Here is a 19,887-nt window from a genome sequence, read left to right as displayed (position 1 = left end):
CATATATATGTAAAAAAGGTACCTTGGTAATTCTTACGTAGGCGTGTTGAATGATTCAATAAATGCGCTAGTGGTCCTAGTGACGTCAAGTCAGATGTAAAGTTTTACGATTTTAACCCTAAGCTAAAAACCACCATCAACAAAAGGATAAGAAGATTCATCAAAGATAACATTCCTAGACACATAAACTCTGCCAGTAGAAGGATCCAAACATCTATATCCTTTCTGAATAGAGTTGTAGCAAAGAAATGCACAATTTTTACTTCTAGGTTGTAATTTAGAGGTTGTGTAGGGTCTAACCCAGGAAAAGAAAGCACATACAGGGCATTTTAAGAATTTATAATCAGGTTTGATGTGAAATAAGACTTCTAGAGGAGTAGTGAAACCAATAGACTTAGTAGGAAATAATTTGATTAAAAAATTTATGGTGAGAAAAACATCTACCCGATAAGAATGAAGGAGACCAGATTGAATGAGTAAAGTCCTACCAAGATTCAAAATATGTTTATGTTTAGATACTAAAGTCCCATTTTGTTCAGGTGTGTGGGGATATGAGGATTCATGAGTAATGCCCTTGCTGGTTAAAAAATCTTTGAGATAGAGATTATAAAATTCACCACCCCCATCTGATCAAATGACTTTAACAAGAAATTGAAGAAGGAGTTCAGTTTGATTTACAAATGAAATACAAACATGTTTACCAGCAATATTTTGAATAATCATCAATAACAGCAGCATAGTACATTGAACCATCACCAGACACAACATTACATGGACCCCATATATACATATGGATAAGAGTAAGAGGTTTAAGACTAACATAATCACATAACTGAAGTGGTTGTTTGTGACTACACCCTAGTTGACAATCATTACAAAATAAGAGTTTATTATTAAAATAAGTGATCTCCTTCAGTTCAGATAGAAACTGAGATATAGTAAGATTACCTTTCCTGAGAGTTTGTAGTTTAATACAAAGTTGAATCACATGAGGTGTAGCTGTCTGTGAAAATTTCTCCTCAATAAGTTTCCAAAGATCACAAGCAGTGGAAGCACATGATATATGACCAAATATAGCGTCGAAAATAGTAGAATTTATCCTTAGAATTACAGTTTGATCTTCTTCATTCCATAGAGTATAAGCATGATTAACAATTTGGTTTCTCTCATTAACATGAGTAAAAAACTGAGGAGGAAAAAACCTAGTACCATCAATGTATGAAATAGAATTATGGTGCTTTACCAATGGAAGAAAAACATATTTCTATAACAAATAGTTGTGGTCACGAAGCTTAACAGGAATAATATATTGGTTATTTGATTTAGAGGAGTCAAAGTTATCAACGAAGTTTGACGTTCCACTGAAAAATAAGATTGAAAATCAAAATAGAAATAAAAATTGAATTGAAATATTGAAAAGTATAATAAACTGAAGAAGAAGAACAAATAAGAATTCTAGAAACTTCGAGAAATAAGAAAGTACCATATGTGAAAGATCGAATGAAGAAGCGAAGAAAAAACAAATTGAAAAACCGAGAAACGGAAGACAAGAGAGGATTGAATAATCAACGTTCTAAAGCTACCTGCTCGAATAATACACTGAAGAAATTATGGTGGTTCGGATTGATAATCACAATTCAATTCTAAAATTCATTGTTAAATAATTCTTAAGAGATAATGAATCTGGAAAAAATAAAAATAAAAATCTCTCTCTCATACTTTTGCATAAGAGTTCTTTTTTTATATCTTAACTTTTCACATACTCACACACACTATTCACACGAAGAAATAAGAAAACAGAAAATAACTGGCGCATGTATAGAATACACGGGAGTAACATTCACTAATTTCATCAACAATGGGATTACGATCACTTACTTGATGGATTTGCAACAACCTCATTCACGATATATTCGATTCTTGATCTTGTTGCGGCTCATCCTGAAGTCGAGAAGAAGTTGATCAAAGAAATCGATAAATCTTGTGAGCATGTTTTGCCAACAACTCATGACCTTCAACATAAGTTTCCTAATCTAGATCAAGTAAGTAGAATATGAATTCAACCTCATTATTAAGAAAGTATTTATGTTTCATTTTATTACAATAACAATGCAATATGTCTTTCATATAGGTGTCGAAGGAGGCGATGAGGTTTGACACCGTATCTCCACTGGTTGCAATAGAAGCATCAAAACAAGTAAATACAATAGGTTATGTCAAGGTGTGAGACATAACAACGTATACAACTTTTTTTTAGTAACTTTCTCATTTCAGAGGAATGCAACTGAGAATATATGTTCAGAGCCATCGCGGAGCTTAGGCGATTTTAATGATGACCTAGCACACTAATTTAAAGCCCCAAATCTTATTAGTTTCTTGATTGATATATACAAAGTTAAATAGATCCGACGTTGAAATATTCGTTACGTAGCTTAATTCGTGCACTAGTGCATGTGCTAAAACTCATTTACTAAGTACCATATTTATGAGACCATTAACTTAAAATAAATCAATTTAATAGAAAATTTTATTATAATAATGAACGTAGTACATTAATGTACGTATATTTTACTAGTTGATCCTCTTATTTAAAAAGTGTATATTATTTCATTTGGAAGTCATACTAGCTAAGTTCAGTTGTGTTTCCTTATTATATTTTCTTTTAACTAAATTATAATAATTTTTATGAAATATTAACATGATTTATTTATTTTTCATCATAAATATCTAATAAATTAGTTATTTTTTTGTGCCACAAAAAAGATAGAGGGAGTCGAAAAAGTAAGTGAATTAGCAGAAAATTATTTCGAAATATAATCTTCTTGAAAAACTCTCAACATAGCATACTGATGTGTTTCTCTATAAAAATATCCATCATTAAATAGTAATAATTGCTAGTATAAAATTAATAGTAAATTTATCATAAAATAGGTTTTCTTTTTCTTTTTTCTCTTTTTTTTACACCAAAGGACAATAGGCACTACAAAAAATCCTAGCAAATGCCACTAAAATCTCGCAACTATTAGTTGCCAAATGATATCGAAAAAAGTCAAAGGAAACTAGTAGTTCCTATATACTTCCGCAACAATCTGCACACAACTACCGTTTTTATTAGAATCTGAATTCTTTAGCAACAATTATATGCCAACTACATGAAATATACTAGTAGCCTGATGCTTTGGGAACTAGGCTAAGGCAACTCTTAGTTCCTATATAGTTTGACAACACGTCAATCGCAACTATAGGTTTCATTAGTTTCCAAACTCTTCAGTAACAAAGATATGCCAACTACATATAATGCACTAGTTTCCAAACTCTTCGGAAACTAAGCTTGCACAATTAACCTATTGCATAGTTGCTTAAGACTTCGGAAACTAAACCAGCAACTGTGATTGCCAAAGGTTTGAGCACCCAAATACACCAACTAGATTATGTTAATTGTTAATGTTAAAACACCTGTTAACATTTAAATTAAAAGTTTGAGGCTCTTTGCAGTTATGTTTCTCATTCTTTTGTAAATAGCTTGCTTTAAAAAAAAAAAATAGCTGGATGTTTTCTGCTCTTGTTTTGAATATTTTAATTCGGATGACAAGAAATCACCTACAGTATTACTTGTTGGAACCAAAGTTAGATTAAATAAAATACAAGGGGAAGGGTAAGGGTAAGAGTATCCTCTGAAATTTCATTGAGTCTTCATTAATTAAATAAGAATTTGATAAATTATAAATACTTGTTCTTGATTTACTATCTCACTCATTCTTAATCAGTCTTTTGAAAACATTAAATTGTGATTTTAAGTCAAGGAATTTGAACAACTAATCTTCCTTAACTGTTAAGATGGCAGTCACTGTTAGGCATGAAAAAAGTTCTCACAGTGAAATGTGTAACTTAATTAGATCCTTACAAGACTCCGGTTAGATTATCATTCATGGAAATGGTTCAAGAAAATGAATGTCTTGAAACACTCTTAAAGTTTAAAAGATTAAAAGTGGGAATCGTGAAAGAGAAGTTTACAAGATTAAAAATATGAACTGTCATGTCTTCCCAAATTGCCAAGTACCCTATGTCAAAGTAGTTTCATAACTCAACTTTCGCAGGGAAAAAATTCTACTTCTAACAGGTGATAGCCTCGCAACACCCCACCCCAATAAGAGAAACATAGAAACCCGTCCATTTTGCAAGGCATTTGCAGTCGATAACTGGACAAGTCCTACACATATAGATAACTCAGTAACTAACTCTCATCATAGATTAAACTTAAATTCAAAATAATCCAAGCATCACAAAGGGGAAAACTTTTATTAGATCAATAAGATGAAATGATACTCACCACTATTAAAATTCCATATCATCGCGGTTGTTATTATCATCAAATTCATACTCATCCTCATCATCAGAGGTGTAAACGGCATCCGTGTCATTTTCCTCTTCATCTTCTTGGCTTCGACAAGCTACTGCTGCTGCAGCACGACTGATAGTTTCTGGGGGAACGTCGTTCCTATCCCAAACAAAACTGTCACTGCGATCCTGATGTGGCTCTCCTCTAAGATCTTTTATCGAATAGCTTGAATGCCATTCTTGATATGCCTCACTAGAAGTCGAGCTTTCTGTTTCAGTCTCCCCATCCGAATCTATTTCTGGAATATTGAAAGACCGACGAGGTTGCGTTTTTATAACCACTTCATTTTGTTTATTATATACATCATTGATATAGAAAACCTGTTGTGCTTGAGATGCTAAAATAAACGGTTCATTCACATAATATCTTCTATTCATATGGACACTAGTAAATCCAAACTCATCTGTTCCTGCAATCGGTCTCCAATCGCATTTGAAAAGAAGAACTCGGAGTTGACCCACATACCGTGCCTCGATAATATTATTCACAACTCCATAAAAATCATTTTCATCTTCAGCTACACCTTCGTCTTCCCGAGGGACACACAGTCCACTATTCTGTGACTTTCGTCGACTCTCCCACTCTCTTGTATGAAATCTAAACCCATTGATAATGTAGCCATTGTAACTCAAACATTCTTTAGCAGGACCTTGACTCAACGAATATAGTTCATCACTCACCTGACCTTTTTTATGCAATTGGTATATCTATTCATACATGCATAGAGATGTTTATCAATGACGAAAAAACGAAGTGAAAGTCATTAAAATCGCAAAAGAAATTGTGTTACAATGATATATCGGTACTTACTTTAGTTGCAAACCAATCAGGAAACTCTTTGATGTGTCTTCTATTAACGTCGGCGTCTCTTAAGCCACGGCTTTGCAGCTCACTTTTGTGTTCCCTGCAGGTGCAGCGCTTAACATAGTTAACCACAACACTGCTAAAATATTACTAGATCTTGAACAAGTTAATGGCTATAAAAACACAAATAAATAGCACGCGCACTCCTCATATGGCTGCACTTCTTTGGTATTCAGCAAAGCATAAAGTTGGATTTGTTTCATCTCTGACTCCGTAAGCTGTCCCCAAGTTTCAGCTCCAACGGGCCTACCGGATTGTTTGAAAACTATTAATCGATCATCAGGTTGTGGCGCCTCATCATCCTCATTCCTTTCAAGTTTATTAAATTTTGTAACAACACTATTCAAGTAACGCGTACAAAAAGTGATACATTCATCTATAAGGTATGCTTCAGCCATCGATCCTTCGGGGCAAGCTTTATTCCGCACATAAGACTTCAACTTACGCAGATACCTAAAGTAATTACAGTAAGACTTCAAAGGATGCAAAAATAGTGATTGTATAAAAAAAATTACAAAAAGAAATATTCACCCAAGTCGTCAATGTAATTAGACAAATGTTGCACATAAAATAAATGAATACCCTTACCTCTCGATCGGATACATCCACCGATACTGAACTGGACCTGCATCCTTTGCTTGTTGTGTTAGATGAATGGGCAAATGCATCATCACAACAAAAAAAGATGGGGGGAATATTCTTTCCAACTTGCACAAAGTAATTGCGATACTATCTTGTAGTTTATCCAGATCCTCTATCTTGAGAACCCGTGTACACAACACTTTAAAAAACATACATAACTCACTCAGTGCTTCCAATATATCCCCATCCAAGTGTCCACGTAAGGCAATAGGAAATAAATATTCCATTAATACATGATAGTCATGACTTTTCAGACCCATAATCTTTCGATCCTTAACGTTCACACACCGAGAAATATTTGATGAGTATCCATCGGGAACCTTAATATCCTTCAAAGTTCTACAAAAAGATTCCTTCTCTTTGGGCGACATGACAAAAGAAGCTGTTGGCACCACTATTTTATCTCCCTCTTGTCTCAAATGTAACTCCGGCCGTAATCCCCAGTCCATCAGATCCAACCGGGCCTTAAGATTGTCTTTCGTTTTCCCTTCTACATTCATCACTGTGCCCAATACAGTTTCACAAATATTCTTCTCAACGTGCATCACATCGACATTATGAAAACATATAATTGAGCTTAAGTACGGCAACTCATGAAATATGCTCTTTTTTTTCCAGTTGTGTTCAAAAGTAACTGGTGTTATTTCTGTCAGACCAGTCTGTTTGGCGTTCTTACCAAACTGAACTTGTCGAAAATGAGCCAGCTGTTGAGCAATTTCATCCCCATTCATCAGATGTGGTGGTTCTCGAAGTTCTTTCTCTCCATCAAAGGCTGACTTCTGGTGGCGCCAATGATGACCAGCAGGCAAGTATCGACGATGATGCATGTAACAATACTTGCCCCCATTGCTCAGTCGTTCTGAACATCGGTCAGGCCCACAGCACGGACAAGCAAATTCCCCTTTGGTGCTCCACCCGGAAAGCATAGCTAGTGCAGGGAAATCACTGATGGTGCCAAGTAATGCTGCACGACATTTAAAATTCTCTTTCTTTGAAATATCGTAAGTTTCAACACCTTCATCCCACAATTCCTTCAATTCCTCTATGAGTGGTTGCAAATACACATCGATGTCGTTTCCTGGGGATTTGGGTCCAGGAATTATCATAGACAAGATAAAATTTTCCTCTTTCATACACAACCACGGTGGTAAGTTATAACTGATGAGAACAACTGGCCATGTACTATGTGGATGCAACATATTCCCAAACGGATTCATCCCATCAGTTGCTAATGCAAGTCTTACATTGCGAGGATCAGCTGCAAACTCTGGGTGCTTCTTATCAAAGGTCTTCCATGTCTCTGCATCAACTGGATGCCTCAAAACTCCATCTTTGGGACGTCTTTTGGCATGATATCGCATATAAGAAGCGGTCTTTGAAGACATAAATAACCTCTGAAGTCTTGGCTTTAATGGGAAGTACCGCAATTGCTTTACTGGAATGTTTTTACCTCTTGGTGTTCTTCTGATTGATTCGTTATCCACATTCAATTCAGTAGTTTTCCATCTTGAAGCATGACATACCGGGCAAGAAGTTTTATCTGCATTCTCTTTCCAGAACAAAACACAATCATTCTCGCAAGCATCGATCAAAATGTAGCCAAGCCCCAAGCCCTTGATTGTTGTTCTAGCATCATAAAAATTCTTTGGTAGTTTGGCATCCGGAAAGGCTTTGGTCAAGAGACTCAACAACGCATCAAACCCCTTGATGTTCAATCCACCGAGGGACTTGACATGAAGCAAGTGCACAATGAAGGATAATCTTGAAAACTTTTCACAGCCAGGATATAGTGACACCTGCGCATCGTTCAGCAACTTGTAAAAATTGGAGGCGTCATAGTTCATTTCTTGCAGCAAATCAGACATTTCTTCATCGTCGTCCTGCACCACATTTCCAGTATTGGTTGTTTCCCTCACCTGGTCTTCCCCTTCTCCATGGTATACCCAATCGACATATCCCGGCATAAAGCCATTCCACAGAATATGTCCGTGCACTACAGACACAAGCTCTCTCTTATTGTTATTGCAATCCTTACAAGGACAAAAATTTTCTGGTCGGGTTCTAAATCCCAGCTCGCATAGTCTATGAAATTTCGAACTCCTGCTTTGAATGCATCGTGGTCTCTTGGAAGTCCTATCCAGCTCTTGTCAATAATTGTGAAGTCTTGGAAATCCATCATATGAACATAAAGAGTAAACAGAAGACAATCTATGAGAGTCCGTAAAAGGAGGTGCAGAACAACTATGGATTAGAGAAACAAAATTTCTGCGAAACAAGAAGAGATCTTAGATTAAAGTCAAACCAACAAACAGATAATATGAATCTATAGTATCCAAATTAAAATTTTTAGCAACCTATGCAAGTCAAATTAGTGAGAAAAATAGGCATAAGTTAAGGATTGGAGCGCAATTACCAGAAATTCGTCACATCAAAGCCCTTTCCAGCTCCGTTGGAAACCTGGTAGTAGACAAACAAAAAGAGCACAGATCAGTAAAATCAAGAAGGAAAAGTGACTCTTTTAACTAAATTGAAAAGAGGGGGGGATTGATATGAGACTATGAGAGTTATCTCTAAACTCTGAATCCATTTTATAGTTATAGAGAGTCTTGAGGGAGTTAGATTTTAAAATCTTCAACAATAACATAAATCTGAACCAAAATCACAACCCACACCCAGAAATCAACCACCAGAGGGTTCTATTCAACAATTGATTAAAAATAAAACCATTACCGAAATCGAAATCATAGTTATAAGAAAAAATTACAGAAGACAGTTACCTTTTGCCCTAACTTTTGATGGAATCCTTTGATTTTCAAGTTTCAACAACTTCTTCATCCAATCGAAGTCAATGAAGAAAAAAAGAGAAATCTCGAAGTCAATGAAGAAGAAAAGAGAAATCCCTGTGAAATTGAAGAAAGAAGATGGTGAACCGAAGGAAGTAGTTGTTGAGAGAAATATCAACGAGGTGACTGGGGTATATGATGAAGATGAGAAAGAAAGATCGGGACTGAGTAATCTATGTTTCGCCCAGCGTATTATTTGGTGTAGCTGGACTATAAGATAGGAGTACCTCACTGCCATAGATGGAAGCCACCTATCACCATCAAAGAGATCTGATGACCAAATCTTGAGACCCGAGATCTTATGGTGAAAACCACGTGCCCCACACACAAAAAATGGGCGCGTGCACTATACGTTCGCCTGGTGTGGGGCGTGGACTATGCCACCGCCTGGTGTGGGTCGGGACCAAGGTAGTTAATCTCGGATTCCGGTTTATCTCGGTCCCGAGCGAGACACTGGTACAACGTTGTCTCGGGGAGATTTCGTTTTCAAATTTCGATGTAATTTCGGTTCCAAAAAACTTCCAATAATTTCCGTTAATTTCAGTTAATATTCAATAATTTCCGTTAATATTCGATAATTTCCGATATTTACTTAGGAGAGACGTAATCAAATGGCTAAAGAGTAAACCTAAAGGGTATTAGGTATCGAAAATTTCCGAAAATTTTATGATATAGTTATACACTAACGGTATCGGATATTAACCTAACGGAAACTCCCTTTACCGGTATCGTTATGTTAATAAACGGATATCCGTTACGTTAAGGTTATTGGATATCGGATAGCCGTTATATCGGATATTAACCTAACGGAATCCGGATGTTCGGAAACGGATACCGGATATCGAATATCCATTGACAGCCCTATTCCTCATCATCAACACCAAATGATAATTTTAGGTCAAGAAATTCAAACACAACAACAAGCAATAATACCAGTGAGTGAATTAATCTGTTTAATTTTTGTACTTGAGATTAATCCACTCAATTTTAAAATATATATATATATATTCCGGCCGAAATTCCGACCGAAAAACGCGTTTCCGGCCGAAATTTTCGCAAAGATTTCGTCCGGCCGAAATTAACAAAATCTTGTCTTCTTGGACCGAAATCCGGAACTTCGCCGAAATTTCGGCCGAGATGGCCGAAATCGACTACATAGGTCGGGACTATACGTTCGCCTGGTGGTTGAGCGTGGACTATACCGACTATATTTGGGTTCAGTCTTGGTCCTAGACCAAATATACTTTGGGTTTAGTCGCCCACTGCGGACGCTTTAAGGATATACCTATTTGATTCACGGGTGAGATTTCGAGTTACAATAAAAGTCTGGTAAAAATGAAGATTTTTCGTTCAATAATTGCAAATATTATGGTTTCTAATGCGAATTTTGGATCACTTGATGAATTTTGATATATTATGGTATCATATCCAAACATTCAAAAATAAATGAAGATGGTGGATATATTAGGTGAAATTTGATGCACTTAAGGGAAAATTCAAAAGAATCCGAGTGAAATTCAGCAAAATCGAGCGATATTGGGCTATATTGATGAATACCAAAGAAATTGAAGAAATACAAGTCACGTAGGATAGAATTGACTAAAATCGATGAGGTTCAAACTCTCAGACTTGTGAAGATTAAATTAATTAAAGGTTTAATAAAATTATATACAGAATTATTAACAATGCATGCGAGAGGTAACCAAGACACTAGATTCCACTATTATGCAAAATTGAATGATAAATATTTCAAAACTCTATTCAATTCTTAAGTCCTCTTTTATCTTTAAGACAAATAACTTTGTACCTGCTAACGCAAAAGGCAAACTGATTTTGTAGGTGATGGAAGATTGTTTCTTAGCCATCTGCAGATTGAAAAGATAGAATTGAACAACGGGGTTAGACGAAGAAAATGATTTATTGATTAATAAAACCAATATCTTATTTTGCTGAGGAAAAAAACTCACTGGAGATTAAAAAAAGCCCTAATTCAAAAATCCATAAAGATGTAGAAAACAAGAAAAGGAAGAAGAAGATTTACATAGATTTCTAATAATCCTAACTCTGAAATGGGTGGATATCCAAAGAAACCAATAAAATTTGAGTGTAATTTAGTTAGGCGTCTTTATAATGGGTTGAAATATTCACCCAACTCAAGAATTCTTTAGATCTCAATGGATATGCTTAGATATTTACATAAATCGATTCCAAGGAAAGATTATACGACTCTATATAATCTATTTAATCTCACTATATGTACATAAAAATTTACATAAGTAAATTTAAAAAAAGAACTATGAAACTATATTATTGAAATATCTATCATATAATTTGAAAAATAAAGAGATTACCTAACTATATTTCTTTCTGTTTTTTTTTATCCTCTCATCCTTAACCCTCACTTAAAAAAACTAAAAATGAGAAATAAAGGACGCTAACTCGACATTATTTTTTCCCCTGACTAAAGTCATCAAACTAATAACGAAACTTAGACCGATAAGAAAGACAAGAAACATGGATTCACTATTTGACTTAGATCACCAAAGTGCACACATGTATCCCCTGAGTGATTTCGACCAATGTTGACTAATGTTGTTATTAAAGTCCAGGTGAAAATGAGTGAGGTCGACCAACATTGAGATCGTTTTAATTCCCATACTATAATTATTCAAAATTTTGATGAGTCAAATGTTGCTAACAATTCTCGAGTTCATTATTTTTTCCAAAATTCCTTCTCAATTATCGAATCATAGGTTACAGTCGAGATTTTTGGTCTAACATGAATGATATGTTATAGTACCGTTCCCCAATAACTTTACCAATGAGCCACTGTCAGATTGAAAGTTGAACTTTTAAGAAAGAAAAAATCCTTAATTATTTTTTATAAAAACTCCATATAATGTTACCATGTCCACTAGAGGTGAGGAGGCATCTGCTGTGAATTTACCATGTGTCCATGCGCACGGCACGTGTCAGTGAACTGTATTGACGTGTTTACACGTGGTTGTAAAATAACCATTAGATCTTCCTCAACCCATCAAGTAGGCGATAGAGATGTATAATCACAGTTTCACATCGAAACATAGTTTTCTCCTCTCTTCCATATCCAGCGTATTTCTCCCCATCTCTATCTTAGGTAGAAAATTTCTCCTCGAGAGGAAATTTTGGCAGAAAATTAGGGTATTGTTCTACAGTTTTGGAAATATATCTGCATCGCCGTAGGATGATTGTGTTGATTATATTGATAAGGATTGGAAGAAGATATCAAGTGGTAATAATGTCGGTCCAAAAACTTTCGATTTGAACCCTAACAATTTTTGGGCGGGATGAAAATCAAAAGAAAATCCTTTTGGGCGGGGATTATTCCCGCTTGGTGTTTTGGAAAAGCTATAAATCTCAACCCTAAAATCATTCCAGAGATGTTAAAGAAATTTATTTATTTTTTGGGGAATTATCAGAAATCAAAAACAGCAAGGTACATAACTTACGATTTTTAATTTGATTAATTAGTTCATAAATTGATATTGGGATATTTGATTGAATCTGAAATTGGGGTTACATATTTTTAATTTGATTCATGAGTTCATAAATTGATATTAGGCTATTTGATTGAATCTGAAATTGGGGTTACATATTTTAAATTTGATTCATGAGTTCATAAAATGATATTAGGCTATTTGATTGAATCTGAAATTGGGTTACATATTTTTAATTTGATTCATGTGTTCATAAATTGATATTACGCCTGTTCAACTGAATCTGAAATTGGGGTTACATATTTTGATGGCTAGTGTTTTGGTCTAAATTTGGCCTTGTCTGTAGCTTTTTAGAGCTTCTCTAGTACAGTTTCCTCAAAAAAAAAAAAAAAAAAAAATTGGGGTTACATAGGATCAATCAAGTTGTGCAGAATAGTTGGGTGTATGCTATCCTGCTTAAGTTGGGTGTTCCTTTCCATCAGGTTGTGGAAAATAGTTCAAAACAGAAAATAATGCATCTACAGAGTATCGCAATGACACCCGCACCTATTGTTCAAAACAGAAAATAATGCATCTATAGTTGTGACAGCAATATGTGTTTCGTTATGACATACGACCCACAACCCACCAACAATAAAAACTATGAGTATCGCAATGACACCCGCACCAAGACAAATTCCTTTACAGGATTGTTATAGTTTTGTAATATCATTATTGCTATTCAGATTTGGTTTCGTGACTGATCTTTTCTTATTCCTTTCCAGATGTCTCAAACCAAAAAACAACTTTCCAAGAAAAAAATTGGGAGCTCCGACATAGCAAGCATAGCCCCTGGACAGTTGAGGTCAAATTACGGTAAGAATTATATTGTCATATGACGGTATATAATGAAGTGTGTAGCATGTGTTAATTTGTTCATTCATTGTTTTCCTACAGGTAGCGTAAAGAATAGAGGAGGAAGGACTAGTCAACTCGGTCGTCAACAATCAGTGCGCCATTCATTGGAGGAATTGGGTGAACCACCATCGCGTTCAGGAAAATCAAGAAGAGGATCAATATTCCAACAAGTTCGTAGAAAGAAACAACAACCAATGAATCAGCAACCATCATCTCAAATCGAAGACCATGAACAAGTGGAGGAAGAATACCTTCAACCACCAGAAGAAAGATCAGGAAGAACTCGTAACACTCCCTTGCCAACAAGTTCACCACCACTGCGAGACAGGGGTGGACAAAGTCTTCCTATAACACCAAGCAGGTTACCTCTAATTGATGATGATTTTCTTGATTCTCCGAGAAGATCTCCTAGAGGACTTGGTAGTAATCGAGTACTAACCAACAGGTCTAATCATTTTATTAATTCTTTAAGGAGATCTCCAAGGGGACTCGGCAATAATAGGGTACAAAGATCGCTTGAGGCAGAGTACAATGCTTCAAATGCAGGATATATGCAAAGACATCGTCAAGTCCAACATCAATCAGATCAACTTTATAACACTCAAGTATCAAGTTCTTCTCGGCAACAACCATTGGGATTACAACATCAGGGTAGTCGAAGTTCATCTTCCCAACGACAATCTCAAACACCATCAAATGGCGCTCCTCTTGGAAACCAAAACATCTTGCATCAGAATACTTCACGCCATGAGCCAGAACAAAATGATACTCCTGAAGATCAACACCTCCAGCGGCAGCATCCTTCACGTTCAACATCTAATTCTCCCCAATCAAATGAAGAATGTGGTACTGCAGAAATAACGAGTAAGTATAAATGTATGCATATGTGAAAATAAAAGATGCAGAACACTTCATTTTATTTTTTTGCGCGAGTTCACTTATATGTTCATTTTTAATATTAAACAGTTGTACCATTAAGGAAAAAAAGAGGGCGCAGCTGTATGAAGGAACTTTCCAAATTCAGGGGACAAATACTTGAATTGGATCTCTATGAAGGTAGACTATGTGGTTATAAAAACGAAGTCGCAATCAATTCAGTGTGCATGTGGACTAGGCAAAGTCAGAACTGTCCCTTGAATTACGATGCATTTGATGATATTCCTCCTGAAAAAATTCAGCGGGTGATCAAAAATCTCTATGTATGTATTAGAAGTCACTGTGTTATTCCAATTTTAATAATATTTTTTGTGAAAGCAATAATTCGGATGTTTTAATGTCAATTATAACTCCCAGCTAATCAGTTTTTTCTCAACCAGGACTACTTTACAATCAAGTCTAGCACTGGAGAAGACCCAGAGGAAGCAATCAAGAAAATAATGAGGAATGCATATAACAGGCATAGGCACAAAATTCATAAAGCATACCTAAAGATTCAAAACCTTAGTAGTCACGAGGTAGCTTTGGCCTCCGAACCACCCTCTGAACTGGAGATTAACAGAGAGGATTGGATATATATGTGCAATACTTTCGACACGCCAGATTTCAAGGTATATACATTCAGTTACATGTGATCTTTTCATCAAACTATCATTGCTTATGTGTTAGATTCTGAATTTACTTGTGGATACATTATAACCATAAAATTAGATAGCATACCCAATTTTATGTCACCTAGTGATACACCCCTTATACAATTTCATTGCTTCTTTGAAAATTTATTGTTTCTAGTTAGGAGTGTGTTCTTTTCCGCAAGGGTATGCATTTGAACTTCCTATCTGTTCTTCTATTGTCAAATATGCGTAGCATACTTAGTTTTAGACTGTCGCAAATAAAATTAAGTTTTGACTTTCCATGAAAGAGCCTCCTGTAGTATGTGTAGAATGTTTAAAATATCAAGCTATATATGTTATGAATACACTGCAGAGTTGCTTAACCTAACAGATGGTGGAGTTTAAATGACAGAAAAAATCAGACAGAGGGATTGCGGCTGCTAAAGCAAAGGAAATTAATCATAGTGCGGGCAACAGAAGTTTTGCCAGCGTAGAATATGATTTGGTATGCATTAATTGTATCTCATTCTTTGTCTACTGATGTTGGTTCGAATCCGTGTTTTATATACCGTGTAGTGTTAACTTACTTGGTTTGTTTGCAACTGCTTGCTGCTTCAAAGATTGCGGAGAACAAGCCTTGTGATGCAGTGATTTTGTTTTCAGAAACCCATGGTTCTAAAAAATTGCCACCGAAATGTCAGGAGATGAAAGTAAGACATACTACAAATATACTTAGAATTTTGTGTCTAAATATATCTCTGCAACAGTATATGATCATGTATAGCTATCTGTAATTTATGTAGAAAATAATGGAGGACATGAAAGAAGCAACACTGCGAGGAGAATCTAGTAAAACTCCATCTGACATATATGAAACTGTCTGTAATGAACAACGTGGGAGTCTTAACAAACGTGGTCGCAAAGCTTCTCACACTCACAAGAGTTTGGCTGATTTAAGGGAAAAAGAAATACAATTGTTGAATGGAAGAATTGAGTCTCTACAGACAGAAAACATGCTACAGAGAAGAGAAACACGTCGGCTTACTGATCTAATTAATAGTTTTTTTTCTAAACATTATCCTTCCATGGTTGTACCAGATGATGAAATGGAGGATGATGCAGAGGTCAGTGGGCGAGATGAGGATCTTGATGTGGAAGGTCAAAATGATGAGGATGACTATGATGACCTTGAGGATGAAAACTACATCCGTGACTATCCTGATATGGAGGATCGAAATGTGGAAGGTGCCATGGATGATGAATGATTTTCTTTATTTGAAAAACTGACGTGGAGGATTCCAATTCGGAGTGGGCCAGCCAGTGATGAATGAATTTCTATTTTATTTTGTTTTGTGTTTTTTTTCTTTCTTGTTTTTTTCTGGTATTAGGATATTAGGGTAGGGAGGATGATAACGTGTAGTATGGCTTTTTGAAGCATCCAAGGTGTTATGACTTTTTACTCTTGGTTCTGGAAATGAAATGCATATTTTATTAATTTGTTTTGTCAATGCATACATTATACAAAAAAATTATTAATTAGGATATGATCAAAAATAGTAATTAACTAATTATGAGGTTAATTACAATATTTTCATTACCATATTAATTATGATAATTATTTGAGTTTAATTACGATATTAATTACAAGATAAATGAAGATATTAATTACCATATAAATATAATAATTAATTGTGATATTAATTACAATATTAATTACAATATCATCCATGCATACAACCAAAATAATTACAATATCACAGTTGCGGAATGATTTGGGAACCATATGCCAACTAGTAAATTTAATTGTTTAACGATTCGATAACTATCAATCAACTTCAACTTAATTGTCTATACCTATTGAAATTATGAAATCATAGTATTTGGCTACCACCAAATTAATTGCTAAATAAATCCACAACAAGATTTTAATTTAGTTGCCATATTATGTGGAAAGTTACTGACAACTACGATGATTATGTTGTTAATATGTTTGGCAACTCTAGAACAACTGCAAAATTTTGTGGTTTTAATTAATTGCATTTAACTAAGTAATGTATTTGGCTCCTGTAACATAAGTTGCCAAATGAAATTATGGCAACTATGTATTTTTAGTAATTGCCTTTACATTTGGAAACACCCCATACGGCAACTTAGGCTCCGCAACTACCATTAATTGCCAATGTGTTTGGCAACTAAAAACTCATATTCGGCAACCAAACTAGCTTGGTTGCCAATGCTCAAGTTTTTTGTAGTGAGGATTCAGGAGTCAAATAAGAATACATAACTTAACAATTTAAACCATACAAATTAAAAGAAAATTTTAAGAACCCAAGTACAAAACAGAATTCAAACGGCGTGACCATCTAATTAGGCATCACAGTCTCGACAGAGGGATCCATTATAGACGGAGCTAGCATCCAATTATCAAAAAATGGTATACAGACAATTCCACTTCGTCCAGCGAACTTCTCGATGAATTTAAAAAGTTCCATCAAAAACTTAGAATTTTGATGGCGAAACATAATTCTCTGGCGTGACACCGAAATACTCCTAAAAAATTTCCTCGGACACCGTGCTATGTAGAGAAAAGTTTCTACTACACTTAACAAAGTCCTTTGAACAATTGAATTTATAATTTCTCCTTTTCAAATCCAATATAACATTTGGAGACATACCAAGATGCCAATTATGAATAGGGATTGCATCAATAGCGTTGAAAAGTTTCGCATCTTTTCGCTTTTCTCTTTTGTCTTGCAGCCATCCAGATAATCATTTACCTTATAAATAAAGGTTAAAAAAAATTCGGCTTCCCACCACAAGGGATGCTTTCGAGCATCGAATGAATCTAACTTGAAGGCCATTTCCATCTTCAAACTGGAAAGATTTTGAGTTCCATCGAATCTGAAGATGAAATCAACAACCTCCGAGTAGTCAGGAAAATCACCAAGGAGATTCTCATTATCTTACGAAATCATATGAAATCCTTTTTCATTGTACTCCGGCCGCCGATATCAACTGCCCAAACCAGTTTCGCAGAAATAAGTATAGGACCTGAGTATACCAATGCAACATTACAGACATCGATGTTCCCATGAGAAACACCAGGGTCTTTCAATTCAGAGATAGTTTCTAACGATGAATTCATAATTATCTTACATATTTCACCTAGCGGATAAGGAATCGCTGGAATACCATAATGTATCACCTTCGTATGAATTTCATACTCATCTAACCTATCTCGAAATGGATCAAAGAGATGATACATTTTATTATCAATAAAACAATACCCGATTTAATTTATCAGATAACGACGGTTTCGATTTTTTTTTAGAAACCAAGATATTAGCTCTTTCAAACGCTCATCAGATTCATCTTCAATAAATCAAGCTTTAATCTCTTTCAATGATTTAAGATCGTTATCTATAACCCCGTCATAGTCGGTAATATATATTTTCTCTAACTCTGTTTCTTCCATTTGAAAAATCAATCGAAACATCTTCTGAGATGTTCCCATCCGACTCTATCGATCATAAAACAAGTGATTATTCATTAAAATTTATTTTACTGTATCTGTAAAAATAAAATGCTAAAGAGATTATTGTTTTTTGACTTCAGCACCATCTCTGTAAACTGAGTCACCTTTTGCTTTACCCATCATCACTTATGGATAAACTTAGATTATAAATGAAATCCATATTTAGATTATAAATGAAATCCATATGTAGATTATTTATTTCTATTAAAAAGATATGATAACATCTAAGGCGTGTCATTTTTCTTGATTATCCCATCTTCTGAATGATAAACAGTATGTCCAACACCTTTTGTAGTTCTGAAAGAAAATACGCATGAAAGTTAATCTCCATTTGAATGTATCTGAACATATCATACTCATGTTTAGATTTCGAAAGGTGGGATTAGAAATAAGTTGGCTCATAATTTCTTAATAAAATTCCGCAAAAAAAGCTGGATAACACCCTTTTCTCATATGAGTCATATTCATAAGTTCCATCAAATTATGTTTAACCCGAAACAAATCTTCACTTTTTAACATATCAATAACATCTAAACTGTCTGAGAAAACTCAATTAGGTGATAGGGAAGTGAAATGATTTTTATTTGCATTTAAAATCGATTGAAGCTCGTGAAATAACTCACCGTCATAATTAACATTTTTTGTTGATTCAGCTACTTCGATACCAACACCCATTAATGGATGTAGATCTTGAGTTCTTATGTTAGTCCCCAATCCGGATCGATTTTCCACCACAGAAGCATCATGTTTTTCCCCCATAAGCATCACAAGTGGTTTTTGTGAATCCTATTTTTACGGGATATAATTGGCAACTATAACTTTGATTAATCGAGAAAGCCGATAGTCTGATTTAGCCAATATTGAATTCTGAAACACATAGCCTTTGTTACTGCCATCTTTAAATTCTTCGATAAGAAGGTATTAACATCTAAAAAACCAACTCATATGTTTTGACGCTAATCTTTTTTCTATTACATTTTTTTTATTTTAGTAAAATATCTTTCGAAATTTGTATTATAATAGAAGAAAAAGAACATTATATTAATTTGGATAACATTTTTTCATCTTCATATATTTATTTTTTTAGCTTACATTTAAGAATTATATTTACAATACAATGGTTGTTTATTTAATTTTTTTATTGTTTTTACGAAATCACAGCAGGCTATTAATATTGTTGTTTACAATAATTATTTTTAGGATCCTTCCAAACTTTGATGTCACCCTGCATGGGTTGTTTTGTTCCTTATCTTCCATCCTATAATGATATTTGCATTTCGATTTTTTTTTTTTAATAATTGCATGTTTCGTTATTGTTTGTTAGTTGTTGGTACTTAGTAAAGTATCAATTGGTCACAGGGTACATGGATATGATCGGCACTTGGGGTCCTTGCCAAAGACCCTAAGTATTTTGCGGAACCAAAAAAAGTTTCAACCAGAAAGATTTGATCCTACTTTTGAAGAAGAGAAACAAACACATCCACATGCCCACATTCCATTTGGAATTGGACCTCGGCAATGTATTGGAATTAAATTTCCAATACAAGATATTAAGCTAACAGTGATTCATCTATATCGTAGATACTTATTCCGACATTCCTCAAAGACGCAAAATCCTTTAACCCTTGAGTATGGAGTCGTTCTCAACTTCAAGTATGGTATCAAACTTAGAGTTATTTGA

General features: G+C 34.8%; 1 pseudogene; it reads left to right on the top strand.

Moving 5' to 3' along the window:
* The first annotated feature begins 790 nt into the window (after positions 1-790).
* LOC113351162 lies at positions 791-19,887 on the top strand (annotated as a pseudogene).

This window comes from Papaver somniferum, chromosome 2 (genome assembly GCF_003573695.1).
Source record: "Papaver somniferum cultivar HN1 chromosome 2, ASM357369v1, whole genome shotgun sequence".
In the NCBI taxonomy this organism is placed as follows: Eukaryota; Viridiplantae; Streptophyta; class Magnoliopsida; order Ranunculales; family Papaveraceae; genus Papaver; species Papaver somniferum.
This window is presented reverse-complemented; position numbering and strand designations above follow the sequence as displayed.